The 18,411-nt window shown below is 32.8% G+C and overlaps 1 long non-coding RNA gene across 1 annotated transcript; it reads right to left on the minus strand.

The window, feature by feature from the left end:
- Nucleotides 1–248: 248 nt before the first annotated feature.
- Nucleotides 249–15,744, minus strand: LOC143082059 (uncharacterized). Its single transcript, XR_012980247.1, has 4 exons — nt 15,644–15,744; nt 1,535–1,709; nt 904–927; nt 249–344 (listed from the first exon to the last, which is right to left on the minus strand). It is a non-coding gene; the product is annotated as an uncharacterized LOC143082059 (long non-coding RNA).
- Between the last annotated feature and the right edge of the window lie 2,667 nt (nt 15,745–18,411).

An 18,411-nucleotide genomic window follows, 5' to 3' on the forward strand; every position in this document is an offset into this window, starting at 1 on the left:
TACACACTGGAGTGGTATTCATCAGTGTAATGAAGTCAATCACAATATGGCAGTTGTATACAGTTATGAAGTATCAGACAGCAACAGTTCTATATACATTTGCGATGTGTAATCATGTTTCTTAATATTTTGAAGACTATTTGCAATTATCAGAAATTAACATTGAATCACTGAACACTAAGAAGAGCAATGTTTAACTGATTCATATTGTGTGTACTATATATATAATAAATACATTTTACTTCACTTACTCTATCATCACTTCTACATTCCAAACTAGCTCCATTCTTTACACATATTTCTACCTCTTTTATATTCCCCTCCCTTGCAGCTTTAAGAAGTTTCTGTAAGCAAAACAAAGTTTTTACATTTTCCTCTAAAACATACAAAGGTATTATACATGTAATAATTGAATTTAAGCTATATGTTTACAGTTTCAATAGCTTATATTTAAACATTTAAATACAATGACTATGACAATGTACATGTATGAAGAGGGAATGAAATTGTCTATAATTTCAGAGTTTTTTTTAGAAGAATCTTTAGACAATTGTATTAATCATGCATCAGTTTTGAGATGAGCCTTTTGAGTTTTTGTTGGGGTTAGTATTGTAGGGTCTTGTATGTAATGTTTTGAAGAATGTTGTTTGTATTTTGGTTGTTTTTCATTTTTTGCCCCATTTGCCATGGTGTCGTCAGTTTCTCTTTGACTTGAAAAGAGTTCTGATATCTTATGTCTCTTTGTTTGTTCCCTGGAATTTTGTATATTGAAATTCTTTTCACTGTAATGATATTCTTTTTCTCCTATTCTAATTCTGAGAATACTACACGCCTGTATCTTTCTGTACAGTTTATTGACAACATAGGTCACATGACCATTGACTTTTAAGGAGAAAATCTTACCTGATCCCAACTTGCCATTATATCCTACAAAAGAAAAAAGAAAACATTTTATCATGTTTGTACACAGGAGGTGTAATTTGAAGAGGAATATTGTAATTGTAATCATGATGTCATATTTAGGTTTTTCTCCGAAATATGATTAGCAACCAACCTTGTCTTATTACATACAATCATATAACATATATAAAGTTGTATTAGATAATTTTAGAACAAATCACTTTTTTTTTAAATAGATGCTGTACTTTCAGATTTTGCATACATTTTAGCGTCATTTTTAAAACAATCAAGGGCCATAACTCCTGAGCAGTATAAGTGAAAATTGGCACTTTCATTTAATAGAATGCAAGTTATTACACAGAAATGTCATAAACAGTTATTTTTCAATCAATCAGGACAATAGCCCTTAATCAGAAAAATGAAAATGTAAAAGTCTTTGTAGCAACCATTTGTCTAAACTGGTTCAGTCATTTTTAGTCTCTGGTGGAGAGTGGTCCCATTGGCAATCATACCACATCTCTTTATTTTTATATTGTTAAAATATTATCAGTTTCAGCATGTGTTCAGCATAAATCATTAAAACAAAACTTAAAGTAAAGTAAAGCCCCTATCTTAAGCTAATTTTATTAAATACCCAAAGTGAAATCTGTAGGTCCAAGTTCTGCAAATGTCAATAAAGGTTTACACGTGGGCCTTCGTCAAACTCTAATTTCAACTTCAGCATGTTATGTAAAGTCCGTCTTCATGGCCTTAATGCCACTTTATATTACATACCCTTTCTGCCAACAGTCAATTAGCATGATAAGAAACTGCAAATAAAGTTTTATAAAAAATGTTAAACAAATACACATATGAAAACCTGTAAACAAAAGTGCACAATCTGTTTTGTCTGCTTTACTGATAATCATTGAATGTTGACATGTGTTGAAAGTGTAAAGTGTAACTAAGGAACATTCAATTAAAGTTTGCAGGTATTTGGCCCAGTAGTTTCAGGAGAAGATTTTTAAATGTTAACAAACTTGATGAACAAATTGTGTAAAATTGTCTTTAAAGGGCAATAACTCCTTAAAGGGGTCAATTGACAATTTTTGTCACATAAACTTTTTGTAGATCTTAATTTGCTGAACATTATTGCTGTTAACAATAATGGGCAGATTTTTGTCAAAGTTAACGACGACGGACGACAACGACGTCGGACGCCGGACGCAAAGTGATGAGAAAAGCTCACTTGGCCCTTAACAAGGCAAAATTTCCTTAAAATTACCAATTCAGGGACAGCAACCCAACAACAAAGGGTTGTCAGATCCATCTGGAAATGTTAGGGCAGATAGATCTTTACCTGATAAACAATATAACCCCGTCAGATTTTCTCTTTATGCTTTGGTTTTTGAGTTATAAGCTAAAAACTGCATTTTACCCCTATGTTCTATTTTTAACCGTGGCAGCCATCTTAGTTGGATGGCCTGGTCACTGGACACATTTTTCAAACTAGATACCCAAAAGATGATTGTGGTCATGTTTGGAATAATTTGGCCCAGTAGTTTCAGAGAAGAAGATTACTAAGATTTACGAAAAATGATTAAAAATTTACTATAAAGGGCAATAACTCCTAAAGGGGTCAACTGACCATTTCAGTCATGTTGACTTATTTGTAAATCTTACTTTGCTGGACATTATTGCTGTTTACAGTTTATCTCTATCTATAATAATATTCAAGATAATAACCATATTTAAAAACAGCAAAATTTTCTTCAAATTATAACATTTAAGGGGCATCAACCCAACAATGGGTTGTCAGATTCATTTGAAAATTTCAGGGCAGATAGATCTTGACCGGATAAACAATTTCATAACTTGTCAGATTTGCTCTAAATGCTTATGTTTTTGAGTTATAAGCCAAAAACTGCATGTTACCCCTATCATGTCTATGTTTTATTTTTAGCCATAGCGGCCATCTTGGTTGGTTGGCCGGGTCACAGGACACGTTTTAAACTAGATACCCCTCTGATGATTGTGGTTAAGTTTTGTTTAATTTGGCCCAGTAGTTTCAGAGGTGAAGATTTTTGTAAAAGATTACTAAAATTTACGAAAAATTATTAAAAATTGACTATAAAGGGCAATAACTCCTAAAAGGGTCAACTGATCATTTCAGTCATGTTGATTTGTTTGTAAATCTTACTTTGCTGAACATTATTACGGCTTACAGTTTATCTTTATCTATAATGATATTAATCCCTTGGTTAAAGAATCTTTACAAACAAACATAAATTTACATTCTGCAGGAATTTATTCTTGGTACTCATTTGCAGATAAAATTTTTAAAGATATGAAAATAAACCCAGAAAATTACTCTTATATTAATGTAACTTTTAAGCAATCAAAAACGTGTTAAAATGTAATATTAAAAAGTGTGTTTCAAAGGAATATGAAAACACTACTTTAAATAAACTTTCAAAATTGGATTCCTCATCCAAACTTTGTCTTAATGGGAAATTAAAAACTAATTGTCAGTCTGAGGAATATTTAAATTGCAATAATTTTATACATAGACAGTTAAATTTAGACTGAGTGATCATTCTCTAGGCATTGAATTGGGAAGGTACAGAAATATTCCAAGAGCACAGATTATGTAAGCTCACATACATGACATAGAGGTGACAATATCGTCCCAAATTATATCGGCCAAAAGTTGATCCGTCACGGTAACGGTATTATGAAAATAAATCAAGGATGTCGCAAACAAATATTTATTAATATTATGCAGTTTTTTATTAAGTATAATAAAAATAATCTTTTTTTAAAAGGAACATGGTACATGCGAATGAACAAGTGCCGAAGTGGAGTCACTATTTAGGGCCGAACTGTTCAGTACAATTACGAAAAACCATGAGGTCAAAATTTGTTTACATTTTGCATACGTTGAGAAATCTATCATTGATCTGATATTTTTTCTAAGTTATTTATATGCCGGACGACAATTAATAGAAAGGCACATATATAAACTTGGAGAAAATCAGAATTTACATCTGTAGGGAAAGGAAAAGTCAAAAGATACCAGTTACAAATAAATGTACCACCGGCACTGTAAGTTCAAAGTTCAAAGTTCTTTATTTTACAATTAAGGGCCCCTAATTACGGGACACAATGACAAGTTACAACTCTGATTCTTAACACACATATATATAATGAAGATAAAATTAAAATTTAGCTGTATGATCAATAAAACCAAACAACTCTGCATATCCGGCAATGACAAAATTATGTGTGTTTCAACACATCCAAAATAGTTCGGAATATGATTTAATATGAGGCAGGCATTACCTGTGAAAGGGGACAAAGTCTATAATCTTTTTTTTTAATTCAAACATATCTTAATTTAAAATCATATCAAGGAATTATTAAAAATGAAATTGATATTGTGTCCCTTCCTATTTTATACATGTAATACTAGACTGATAAATATATATTTTACTCAAAATTTCATGCAAACGAGGCGGAAAAAGGAAGTACATTATAGATTTCTGCGCAGATGCGGGAATTCAAAACATGACATAATTATGATCATGTATGATCTTAACCTGCTAAGGCTTAGTCCAAGATTACTCTGAAGTACTGACAACAGTGGCGGATCTAGAAATTTTCATAAGTGGGGGCCCACTGACTGCCTAAGAGGGGGCCCGCTTCGGTCATGCCTCAGTGAATCCCTATATAATCAAACAATTTTTTCCATAAAAAACGGGGCCCGGGGCCCCTTGGCTCCCCCTAAATCCGCCTCTGGACAAGCTGGGGCTACGGACCCAGCTTGTGGCCCCGTCTTGCAAAACTGCCATTTGACATTGTAATCCTTGACTATGCTAGACAAGCTTGGGTGTTTTTTGGACACCCTGCGGTTTTTATCGCAAAAATCTCTGACTTTGAAATACTGTCAAACTGAAACTCGTTATGCTTCCTGAACAGGAAGATCAGCAGTAACTGTGTAAATAAGTTAACTGTCAAAATATGTTTAATATTTTTAATTATCACCATAATTTGTGTATTTTAAAAATGTTTGACAAAATAATTTGTGTTTCTTCTCCCGATTCTATCACCCTTCACAAATCCTTAAGGCCAAAAAAACTTATTTAATTTAACAAACAATAGTTAATGTCAGTCCCAAAAATTGTTTTTATTTGAATTTGTGATACAGATCATTTGCAGATTATATTATTTCTTAAGTCCCAATACCAGGAATCATTAAGGACTTTATTTCGGTTTATTCATTCAGGAAGAAAGTGTAAAGTTTCTGAAAGTAGGATGAATGTTGAAGGAAAAGTCCTGACATATCCTGGTCTATATTATATTTATTTTTGAAAGTCTTGAGATATCCTGAGAATTCCCCTAGTTTAAAGCTGCTTGATTTGAAAGTCCTGACATTTCCTGTAATTCTCCCATCAACTTTTTCCCTAAAAAAGGGGCTAAATGCTTTACAGGATATTTTCAGGATTTCCCAGGATAATCTTGAGATATCCTGGTTAAAAAAATTGTCAGGATTTATTTCTGCAAGGGTTTTTGGCCCCTAATTCCTAAACTGTTGGGACCAAAACTCCCAAAATCAAATTGGGAAAACCCACCAAATATACCAGATGCGAATTTTGATGTGTATAGTTCTTTAGAAATTACCTCTTTTGTGAAAATAAAGAAAGAAACTACATGATTGCCATTTATAATTTTATTTTCCTGTCCTTTTTGTTTTTAAACTTGACAACATGCATGACGTGGCATCAAAATACAGTACTTCTTATATTCCACATGTGATAAGATTTTTTCACCTTCAAAGATAGAAACCATGGTTACAGTTAATAAATTCTGGGATAGCCTATAAAATAAGATTTTTTTTTTAACTGGCCAAGCAGGCTAACACTTTTCTAAATTCACTTGCCCTTTCTGATATTTACTTTTCCTTCAAAATTGAGAAAGAATTACCTCATAGATCTGTAGTAATGTGTTTAGTTAGCCTTTGTTAGTCTTTTTATGTTTTGGAGTTTAGTGTGACGTCCATTTTCACTGTCTAATACACAATTTTATTTCGGGGCCAGCTGATGACCACCTAAACATCTAAAGGGTGTGGGATTTTCTCACTGCGTTGAAGACCCATTGCTGGCCTTCATCTGTTGTCTGCTCTTTGGTCGGGTTGTTGTCTCTTTGACATATTCTCCATTTCCATTCTCAATTTTATTATATTATACAAATATCCAATGTCAATTTATTTCTAGTGAGGAAGAAAGTGAATGTAATATTTTATTAGATTTTTTCATGAACATTTATTGTGAACTCTTCCAATTAGTTTCTGTAAAAAAAAATATTACCTTTTTCTTTTTTCATGTTTTTCTTTTCATAATTTTCAATTCAAAAGTTTTTATTTGATTGTCACCTATGGCGATTCCAGGCGATTTTATTTTTAATTTATTTTTTGTATTTGATTGGTAAACCCAGAATTAGCTGATTAGCCTTGTCCACTTCCGGAATCTGGTCCAGTATTGATTTTGTCTACATTTTCAGTTTATAGCTGCCATTTGTCGAAGTTGTCATGGTTGTATTTTGTCAGTTGGATATATTTTTCATTCGGTTTTACACATTGCTTGTTTGCAATTTTCGGCATAAAGCTAGCAGTTAAGCAAAAAGTACATCGCTGTCATGAATAATATAAATGAAAACGCAATTTGAAAAATTTTCAATCCAGCTGGCAGATGTCCCTAAAAATCTCGTTTGGGAATTTTCCTGCTGAAATTGGGAAAAATGAAGGGGTTTTGCCATACATGTAGGGAATGGGTCCGAATACCTGACCCTGTGGAATGCTAGAAAAATCCATGTAAACTGATATTAGATACTTGTCTCCAGTCTAAAGCCCTACAGGTAGTTCACATGTACACGTTAGCACATCCTTGTAAACTGATGTTAATAAAAATGTGTCCCCTGTACACGAATGCCCCACTCCCACTGTAATTTTCTATGATCAGTGGACCATGAAATTGGGGTAAACACTCTAATTTGGCATTAAAATTAGAAAGATCATGTCAGAAGGAACATGTGTACTAAGTTTCAAGTTGATTGGATTTCAACTTCATCAAAACCTACCTTGACCAAAAACTTAAACCTGAATTGGGACAACAGACGGACAAACGAACGGACCGACGAACGGACAAACGGACGAACAGGCATACAAACCAGAAAACATAATGCCCCTCTACTATTATAGGTGGGGCATAAAAACTTATCTCTCGATTAAAGCCCTACAGGGAGTTCATACGCACACGTTAGCACATCCTTGTAAATAGATGTTAAATATAAAAAAGAAGATGTGGTATGATTGCCAATGAGACAACTATCCACAAAAGACCAAAATGACACAGACATTAACAACTATAGGTCACTGTACGGCCTTCAACAATGAGCCTATACTGCATAGTAAGCCAGGGAGGATTCCACTATATAGTTTAGGGCCGCTGAGCGGCCCTTAAATTGGCCAGCAGCCCCAAAAAAATGTACATGAAAATGAATTCCCAATTCAGGAAAATAAAATAAAAATCCATATTTCCGGAAAAGTTTCTGTCACTGATTAAGGCAACTATAATTTTCCATAGTTTGTTGTCAAAACGTTAAAATCCAGATAAGAATGCTGTTTATGATCGCATTAAATTAAAAACGATTTAATTATGTCAACATGTGGCAAACAATTTTAACAGCCGAATTCAATTGATTAATATGTTATTGGAGTATTCGATCTTGTAAAAGCCGATCGCCCAGGAGGTTGATAAAAATGGGTGTCAAAGCAGACCTCGGCAGAGAGCAAATTCAAATTTTGATATAACATTGATGGATAAATTTTAATGGGCGCCGATCTAGTAAAAGCAGATGTTATATGTTTGTATTAAATGTTTTAATCTTTCTAGTTATCGAATTTGAAGTCTCTATCCTGTCAATAATACAACATTTTTTTCTGTTTCATATCGGTCAGGACATTAGTAGTTTCAAAGTCAAGTTGGTCAGGTCAAATTTTCTAACTCTTATAAATATTTTTTTTATTTTTTTTTCATTTTATTTATTAAATATAAGTTCTCATCTTGCTTCATTCCAAATTTCATTTAAATCCTTCCAATAATAAAAAAAGTATTTAGCATTTTCATTTCAGGACATTGTCAGGACATTTAAGTGTAACCCTCATTGTGGAACTATTTCAAAAGTTTTGAAGATGATCCAAATGATTTTAAAGAACACTGGTTCAATGCTTTAAATATCTTATCAATTAAGTATATAAACTTTTGTAATCTGAATTCGACAATTGACCAGTTCAGTTTGAAATCCATTTGAATCAAGGTAAATTTGTGGAGATGACCTGCTGTTGAAAAAATACCCGATGAATGATTTTTTTCAGTGGTTTATGTTAGCTGGAATATATGTTTTTGTAATAGGCCTATGTAAGTATAGCTAAGACTGGTGCATCATGTTCAATGATATTCATCTAATAACAGTAGCCCATCCAGAATTATTCAAAATGTTACAACTTACATGAACATCAGTGTACAGGTTAAACTTAATAATATACATTTTCCGTTTTTACAGGAAAATAATGTTATTTCGACCGTCTTAGATGTTATGCTTAAAAAATTCCCAATTAGAATAAAAATTCCCAATTCGATGTTCAAGGGACCCATTTGAAAACACCTGGAATCATCCCTGTAAGCTACATGTATAAAAGGGCCCGATAAGACAATGTAAAACAATTCAAACAAGAAAACTAACTGCCTTATTTATGTAAAAAAATGAACGAAAACAGGCGTGTAGCTACGTTTAGGTCAAAACGCCCGGGCGTACACTTGAATTTTGATGAAATGAATTATAATCTAAAAAGAATTATAAATAACTGGTAAAATACACATTGGCCTTTTACTTTTTTCTTCAATGAATTTCGAATAAGAGGGATGAAATTTTCTTTTCAACCAAGAATCATGTCAAATGAGCTGCTTCGGGTAGAAATCGACATTCGAACGTGTACGTGTATAAGATGATGACTAAGTTTGGAACATACAGTAATAGATGAACTTTGGTCTGTGTTGCAGGGTTCTCAAATCTTTTATGGCTAAAGGACAAGGTTCACTTATGGCACAATATGGCCTAAAATATCAACTTTATCATAAAACCCCAAAAAGGTTACAATTTGATTCGTAAATGGAACTATTCTAAAAGACCTAATGCTAAATAAATCAGTTCTTTTCATAAAAGTACATAATATTTTCCAAAGAAGGCCCATTTTTTGACATTTTGTCAAAATATGGTAAATTTGTTCAATTTTCAGACCTAAAAGCTTTTGGAAAACATTGGCCGCCACCTACGATCCAAAATGTTTTGAATCAAAAAGATTCGAATTTTGATGCAGAATTCATCAATATAAAGACTTTTTGGATTGTGGATGGAGGTCAAGGTTAATTATTCCAAAAATAATTAAAATTGTGGAAAAATTTGACCAAAATTGACCAAAAATACAAATAATGTATATTTCAGGGGTCATAGCTTCATAAATTTAAAAGGAAGGTGCCAATAAAATATATTTTTATATTGATCATGTTGATATTATTGTCATAAGTATTTCTATGCAAAATTTGTAATTTATTGGTCCGATTTTAAAAACGTCAAAAATTTAGGGCCAATTTTAACCCTTCGTGAACCTTCTCCTTTACAAAACAGGCAAACGTTAATATTCTAGATCAAGAAACTTCAAAGCATATTTAAACAAAATGTTTAATTATTTTATTTAAATCCTGTAAAGAACTGACATGACTGATAAATGGATAAACTTATTTGCGAGAAGAACTCCAAGACAGGATCCAGGGTTCCACAGAACTCTTTACGAGTTTTGATATTGTACCGGCACATGTCTGAAAACTAATTTTTCCATGCTTACTTACAAATTTTTTTTCTCGATTGAATGCTTTACCCAACGGCTTCTTTAAAACTTATCTCAAAGTTATTGTTTTGTACCAATGACCTTAGATTCCAAAGTTACATTCAACATCAAAAATACACCATTAAATCATAAGGTCTGTTACTATTGATGAGTTTTGAATGACAGAAATAGTATTTTATTCCTGAATAAATAGATAGCTTTCGGGGGCTTCGCAGCTTCGAACCCAATACCACCAGGTACTTTGACCTCAGACCCGCTTGGGCTCAATTTTAGGACCACATTAATGAACATGATGAAAAAAAAAAATTCAAGAAATCTGTAATTTTGATACTATATGCATTTATAAAAGTTTAAACAGTCAAGGGTCTAACTTAAATAAGTTATCAGAGAAAAATAACATGCATCTAAATGTTCATATGATGAAATCATAATCTTTCAGTCAGTTTAATTGAAGTCTGGAGCTGGCATGTCAGTTAACTGCTATGTATTATTGTCATTTTGTTTATTTTCTTTGGTTACATCTTCTGACATCAGACTCGGACTTCTCTTGAACTGAATTTTAATGTGCGTATTGTTATGTGTTTACTTTTTTACATTGGCTAGAGGTATAAGGGGAGGGTTGAGATCTCACAAACATGTTTAACCCCGCCGCATTTTTGCGCCTGTCCCAAGTCAGGAGCCTCTGGCCTTCGTTAGTCTTGTATTATTTTAATTTTAGTTTCTTGTGTACAATTTTGAAATTAGTATGGCGTTCATTATCACTGAACTAGTATATATTTGTTTAGGGGCCAGCTGAAGGACGCCTCCGGGTGCGGGAATTTCTCGCTACATTGAAGACCTGTTGGTGACCTTCTGCTGTTGTGTGTTTTTTTCTATGGTCGGGTTGTTGTCTCTTTGGCACATTCCCCATTTCCATTCTCAATTTTATCTGTTATTACAGACACTTCAGGCCTCTACAATAACTTTTTTTTCAACTTGTCCTGTAGGACAAGTACATACCAAAATTTACTTGTCCGAATGAAATTGTTACTTGTCCAAAAAATTTCTATTAAAAATAACCTTTTTATATTTTTAGTTTATTAAAGGAACAAAACTAATTTAAACAATAGACAGGATTTGATGTATTTCTTTTGATTTGAAATACTTTTCAAAAATATGAGTCAAGTTCAACTGAATCTAGTCATGTCACAGGACTTAGGTTCTAGTTTTTCATCCATGCCAGTCTCATCAGACTCTAAACATGAGGCACCATCTGATAGGCCTGTACACTCATTGGATTTGTATAATCCTGTTGGTTTTTTTTAAGTTGAAAAAAGTTTATTGAAATGCAATCAATAAAAAGAAGAAGATAAGGTATGATTGCCAATGAGACAACTCTCTGCAAGAGACCAAATGACACAGAAATTAACAACTATAGGTCAACATATTGTCAGTATTGTTTTTTCTACTTATGATCAAATATGATTTTGTGAATTTAATGGTAAATAAAAAAATAAAAAAATTGTGAAAAAATTACCAGTATGGTATTTGTTATAAGGAATAGAATAAGGTAGCAAAATGAGGTACTGATTTGTCTTGGTCCCGAAATGTCTCCTGCCTTGCCAAACTGTCTATCAATCATGTCTACTATTTTTTTTACCTTAACAGAAAATTATGATATCAATAGAACTTGAGAAAATTTAACAAAATAAAGGTTGTATATTTTCCCTTTGAAACATGTAACATACATGTATATGTTATCACAGTTTTTTTATATTTAGCTCACAATAACAACATGTATGTTATTTTTCTCTAATAACTTATTTAAGTTAGACCCTTGACTGATAAATGAAAGGTTCAGACACACAGATCCATGGGAAGAAATTTGAGCATGGAATTGACAGCAAAATAAGTTTTTGAAGCGGAGAGGTGAAAAAAGTAGTTCGATACCTTCTAAATATACGTTTATAGTGGTTCTTTCCATGGATTGAAACAAGTGCCTGTGTTAAGACTAGCTTTTTATAAAAAAAAAATACTTGTTTACCAAAAAAGTACAAACATCAGCGCCGCCTGGTGTCTAAAAACTATTCAACAGTTTACTGTCTTTTAACTTTCAAATTTGAATTCATAAATACTTTTACCTTGAAGAAAATAAAATTACTCAGTTAAATGTTCAAATGAAATTTCTTCTCAGTCATTGTTCAGAACATTTCGTCTTAAGGTTTATGTACATGTACCCTTCTGTAGCCATTTTTGTACGAACTTTTCAAACTTCAATTGTATCAAAACTACAGATATAATGAATAATAGAGATAGGCCATTTTGTACATATTCCAAGGGGAAACTTGATGCAAAGCATTATTTTTTACTGTTCCATTGCATTTAATAGAAAAAGAGGACTTTGTGGCAAATAAATCAAGATTTTTATAGAAAATCCACAGCCTTTATCCTTGTACTCTCATATTTGGCAATTTGATGACTGATAGATATAGGATTATTGCATGCAGTGCTAGCATTGATTTCCTTAAAACAAGTTTATAAATGTAGTTATTTGTTAAGACAAGTATAAATATGGCCAAAATCAAGTACACCTTTTAGGGTGCGCATGACTTTAGTGACTCAGCACAAGGTGTTTTGGAATTTACAGGTTACTTAGAACTTTTTGTAAAAAATAAACACTAGCACATCAGAGAAAATCAAGTGAGTAATTTATGTTTCAAATTTTATAACAAAAATCTCTGTATTAAAGGCGGTGGATTTTCTATAAAAATCTTGATTTATTTGCCACAAAGTCCTCTTTTTCTATCAAATGCAATGAAACAGTAAAAAATAATGCTTTGCATCAACAGTCAGGGGACTTACTGAAATAAGTGATTTTTAAATCACTTATTTGAGTAGCAAATTCGAGGTTTTGTCACAAATTGGGATTTTGTAGTTTTTTCAAAATTTTAAACACATAGGTTTAAAATAATATCTTTTAATTAGTAAAATTAAAAAAATATAAACTTTTTGCTTCTTTTAAGTAGCAAGGTTTATGCCTTTGATGCTATCATTTAGCTGAAAATTCTATTTTAGTTGAATAAAATGCTATAATCAGAGCTCCAGATAAGAGTTCACAATTTGGGGTTTTTACCCACCATTTTTTTACGTAATTAGGTGATAAAGATTTTTAATTGCATTATCAATTTCAGTTCACCCCTCAAGCAAATATCAAATTGGGTTTTTTACCACTAAGCTCCTTTATGTATTGGGTTTTTTCATCAACACAATATTGAATATTCAGGCATAATATAATCACATTGTATTAACCTCAGATGTTTTTCCATCTTAAATATGTGCTAGCTGTTTTATTTAGTTTATTCACAGACTAGCAATTGTACATTTTATTTTAAAACGTCCCGTTTTAAACGTTCTTCCAGTTTTTTTTATTTTTTCACAACTTATATAAACTGCAGCTGCATGGTGTCACTAATTGGACAGTAAGTAATTACCTTTCTAGGTCCCATATCATATGATCACCCTACAGTTTAGTTGGGGTAGGTGTTGGCCGGCTATTAAAGTGTTTAGATTTTTATGTGAAATTTAGGTGCTGTAAGAAAGTTTTGTCAGTACTTTCACCTATTTGCCAGACCTACTTTTAAAAAAAAGATAAGTAGTACCCAGATTTGAGATAACCCTTTCACTTTTTCCAACTGATTTCGTTTTTGACGTAACCCCATGTTTATCTTTCTAGCAATGTTCTCGTTCAGGTATGCGAACACGCACATGCCTTTGATAGATGCTTCATAAAAAACAATAGCTGAGTTTTGTTAATATCATAACTTTCCCTAAGCTATCAAAAAGAAGGTGAAAACATGCGGACATTTACTTTCGTTTTAAATCATAGTATGTTATGATAAGTCCCGAGCAATTCGAAAAAAATATGACAACATGACACACGCTAATTGGATAAACGCAGAGAAGATCGGAATGTTTTCATTATCACGTGAACCTGTTGAGCAACTGAAAATTCCAACAGGGACCCATTTCAGCTACTTGATGCTGGGCTCTATTTTTAGAACGATAGGACATTTCCAATTATAAATATTATAAAATAGATTTACGCTACGACTGTAATCAGTGTAGGGTAAACAACGCAAACAATAGCGAGTAAAAGCGTTAGGAACTCATAGTTTTGGCATATAATTGGGTTTTCCTTTGAATTAATTGGGTTATTGAACCCTGCAATTGGCAATTGCATTGAGTTTTTAATTATTTTTATTGCGTGATCACGCAAATACGCAGCTTATCTGGAGCTCTGATAATAATGGCTTTACATAATGATACTTTCTTAAAAGATTTTTCACAGCAGTGGGAGTATTTTTCCTGTGAAGTTCAAGGTTTCATCTTTCAGATTATGTCATAAAATTCTACTGTTCGTGATAAAAATTTCACTGTTTGGGGGTGTTGAAATTAGTGGGGGTTATTAACAGACATGACAGAATGATACTTAAAGAAGTGATTTTGGGAAGGAAATTGAGGTCTGATACTTAAACAAGTGATTTTTATGTCATTATCATAGATTCAGTACAAGGTCATCACCTGAAATGACCTGGTCAACCTAGACAACACAGATGTTGGTTCTGATAAGTTTAGAAACATAATTAGTCCCTGGATCATTTGTATTCTATATTTAAAGCTACAATAAAATTAAATCACTTCTTCTAGTGATTAATTTGTACTACTTAAATTGGTGATTATCAAAGAAAGACAACTCTAACTTCCAACCTTTATGGAAATAATGTTACTTGAATCAGTGATTTAGAAAATCACTTGTTTAAGTAGAATCCGGGTCCGTTCGCCCTGATTCACGTTCGCCATACTACGTGTTCGCCCTGATACCTGTTCGCCCAGGGTCCATTCGCCCAGATTTATATTTTTTTCTGTTTGTTGTCCAGTCGCATAATTTTAAGTATTTGAACAAAATATGTTAAAGTTTGTTTACAAATTGACAGAATATTTATATTGCCGCAATCATTTTATCATTTTCTCTTTGATTTACAGAGTAGAATTGGTATGTACAATGTATTTCTCTTTATTGATATTTGTTAACAAAATAATTGTATTCAGTCAATCATGAATGTATGCAGTATAACTGAGACTAGGACTGTCTCCGAGTATAATAATGAACTTGTAAATCCGTTTCATGATTTACAGTTCGTACATCATTGTGTTTATTAATTTCAAGCTGAATATTTTATCAAAACAAAACGTTTGATTTTTATTAATAATCCATCAAAAGACAAGTATCACAATAATCAGTGATCTGAATTATTTTGTCATTGAACAATTAACGATCCTAAACAAGCCATAAACTTTTAAATATTTCCCTGTTTCCATAAATTTCAAGAATATATACCATAGAAATATCTGAATAAGTTTTTTCAACTTCAATGCCCTGTATATCAATATTTTTTAGTAGGGCGAACAGACTCTCTGGGCGAACGAACTCAGGGCGAACGTACCCAGGGCGAACATGTTATTAGTGCGAACGAACCCGATACCGTTTAAGTAAGTCCCCTGACTGATCAAGTTTCCCCTTGGAACATGTACTAAATGGCCTATCTCTATTATTTATTATATCTTTAGTTTTGATACAATTGAGATTTGAAAAATTCGTACAAAAATGGCTACAGAAGGGTACATAAACCTTAATGCAAAGAAAAAGAGATATGGAAACCCGGAAATATTTGCATCGACATGTTGCTGTGTAAACAATATTTTTAAAATGACCTAAAATGAATGTGTCATTTCTTCCCCTGAGTCAGATATAACAGAAATTACCCTTTAAAGCCATTGAAATGACGTCTTCTTGGTTAAATAGAATTGCTTGCAGTTTGTCGATTACAGTCCCCCGAGAAGAGCAGGAAGTTTTTGTCAAAACGAGACGCTGAAAACCGGGATTAGGACAAGTCGGACCAAGAATACTCGGACCTTCTTCTTCTTTATTCTTTCATCAACTATCTGGAGTACCACTACTTTTGTAGTGTAGCACGGACAAGCAACTGTGTGCATGTGCAGGGATAATTTACAGTGAATATAATCGGTGCACAAACCAGTACAATTTCGCCTATAATCATTTTTTTTTTTGGAAAAAGGGGGGGGGGGGTCGGACCTTAATTTATCGGGACTCCGGGATTGGGTGTTTTTAAGCTGGGTAAGCTCGGGATTGATCCTTTCGGGATCCGGGAATTCTTTTTTTCGAATTTCGCGATGTCGAGATTAAAATTTCCTTAAATTCGGGACCTCGAGATTTCATGTTTTTAGGCCCTGGATTTCGCCGCAGGGGCGTCGCTGCCGTTAGGCACTATAGGCACGTGCCTACACATTATTTTTTTCGGCCTTAATAATCTTACTTTTAGATTCATTCCCCATCCCTTTCGTGATGCACGCGAAGTCATCACAACTCTTTAATCATCGTGATAAACGACACTGTATATCTAGAATGTCCTGATTATTGTTGTTGATTGAAAAAGTTTGAAAGAATAATTTATGTGCAGACAGTAACTTAGTTCACGGGTGTCATTCGGTTTAACGAGAGAAATGGTCGTGAAAGAATATCTAACGGCGGTCAAGTATTGAGAGACGATCGTGAAAGCTCTGGTAACGGATCGTGAAAGACATTTAATGAAAATTCTAGGTCAGAATCTTTGAAGAAATCGCTTAATTTTCAAAACGCGGAACAAATCCGAACAAAAAAAGATGTCTGTCAAAATGGTTTAACTTCCTCAACATAACTGTGAAATAAGATAGAGAAAATATGCAGTACTTTACGAAAAAACACAAAAGGCGCAATGCATGTCTATGAAATTAATCACATAACACGCTTTTTGTACCTGTAATGGTCATATTTCAGTTTATCTTGATATATTTGAAATTTAATCTTTGGTGTATCTGCTAGTACAGTAAAATGGAGGTATGTTCTACTCTTAAAAGCATTAATTTGTATATGAAAACCTTAAACGAGTTGAATATCCATCAAACTTGATCGTGAAAGATCAAGCAACGCATTATTTTGATCGTGAAAGATAATGCGTGACCAGACTTATTACTAGTAATCAGAAATCAGTATTTCTTTTAGGCACTGGCTACGGTTACATGGAAATGTAACAATAATAAAAATATTATTGTTACATAGGAGACTAAATGCCAGAATGCAAAGGCGGATAAGGAACCGATTAATTACGAATGTAACAATAATTACTGAGGCTACGGTTACATGGCGTTATTGTTACATGAAAAACAGCAATCATTAAACTTAAATTTTGTCTAGTTTTGTTGCCTTAATCTTGCATATGTACGAAATAATACTTGTAATAATGATAAATAATAAATATTATCGTTAACAAATGGTGTTTAAATTGTTTTTTCTAACGTATAAATGTTATGGTTTTGGTGTTTTAAAGATATTACTTTAGATAAGTAGTGCCAAAGGCGAAAATATAGACCAATGGTTTGTTGTTGAGAACTCGGGCTGAGAAAAGTGTTCACTTTAAGTATTTAACTGCACACCTACTCGTATTACTGTCATTATACAATGCACAATGGATGAAGAGATTCTTGTGACCAATTTTGTTGTGGGTGAAAAATTTAAAACTTGGGATTCGTTTGAAACAAAACTGAAACAATATCAGGACACAAATTTCATTCAGCTATACAAACGCAGTTCTAAAAAAATTGATTCATCTATAACAAAGTTTGCTAACTGTGAAGTAAAATACTGTGAACTTCGGTATACATGTATCCACGGAGGACGTACCATTTGATAAACCTACAACTATTTTGATAAGGATGAACATTAAAGCTATTTTTTTATTCAACACTTTACATCGAAAGTTAAAAAAAAACAACAACTAAAAACGTCTCTAAATAAGTTTGAAAGATTCAGCTCTGAGAATCGGTCAAGTGCAATTCAGGCAGACCGACACTATTTAGCCAATAATATGGATATGCAACGTTTAAACCAAAATGATATCCATCAAACAAAAAATTACAGCAAAACAGCATCTTTCATGAGTAATTTGAGATTGAACGATAACCAACATTTTGTGCAACAGTACAACGCAGATGTGGATTGATTTAACTATATACTACAGACTATAGAATACCAGAGCGCAAATGCTGTAATGTCTCGTCTGTTTTACTTATGATAGTTAATTTTTGGAACGTCTATAGGTCGCACTTTGTAAATACAGCTGTTTCTCAAAACACGCCTCTTTTTGGGAAGAAATTGAATATTCGTAGAATTTTGTTTACATACTGGTTCCCAGTTATGCTCTCTGTGTTCCATATCGCAGAGACAGAACTTGGGAATGTTACCAGTAAATAAACACGTGCATATTGTTTACATTGAAATCTGTGGTAACCTTTCATTCGAGGTGGGGGTAGTTAAGAAAATTAGTGTAAGTTTAAACTCTGAGAAGTTCAGGGAATATAAACGTTGAAAATATGCCGCACAGCCCTATATTTTGACCTTTGAAAAAAAATTATGGTGCATACATGTATGAACTTTCAATTCTAGGATAAGATTTTTTTTCAAACTTCATAGTTAA

This window comes from Mytilus galloprovincialis, chromosome 7 (assembly GCF_965363235.1).
Source record: "Mytilus galloprovincialis chromosome 7, xbMytGall1.hap1.1, whole genome shotgun sequence".
In the NCBI taxonomy this organism is placed as follows: Eukaryota; Metazoa; Mollusca; class Bivalvia; order Mytilida; family Mytilidae; genus Mytilus; species Mytilus galloprovincialis.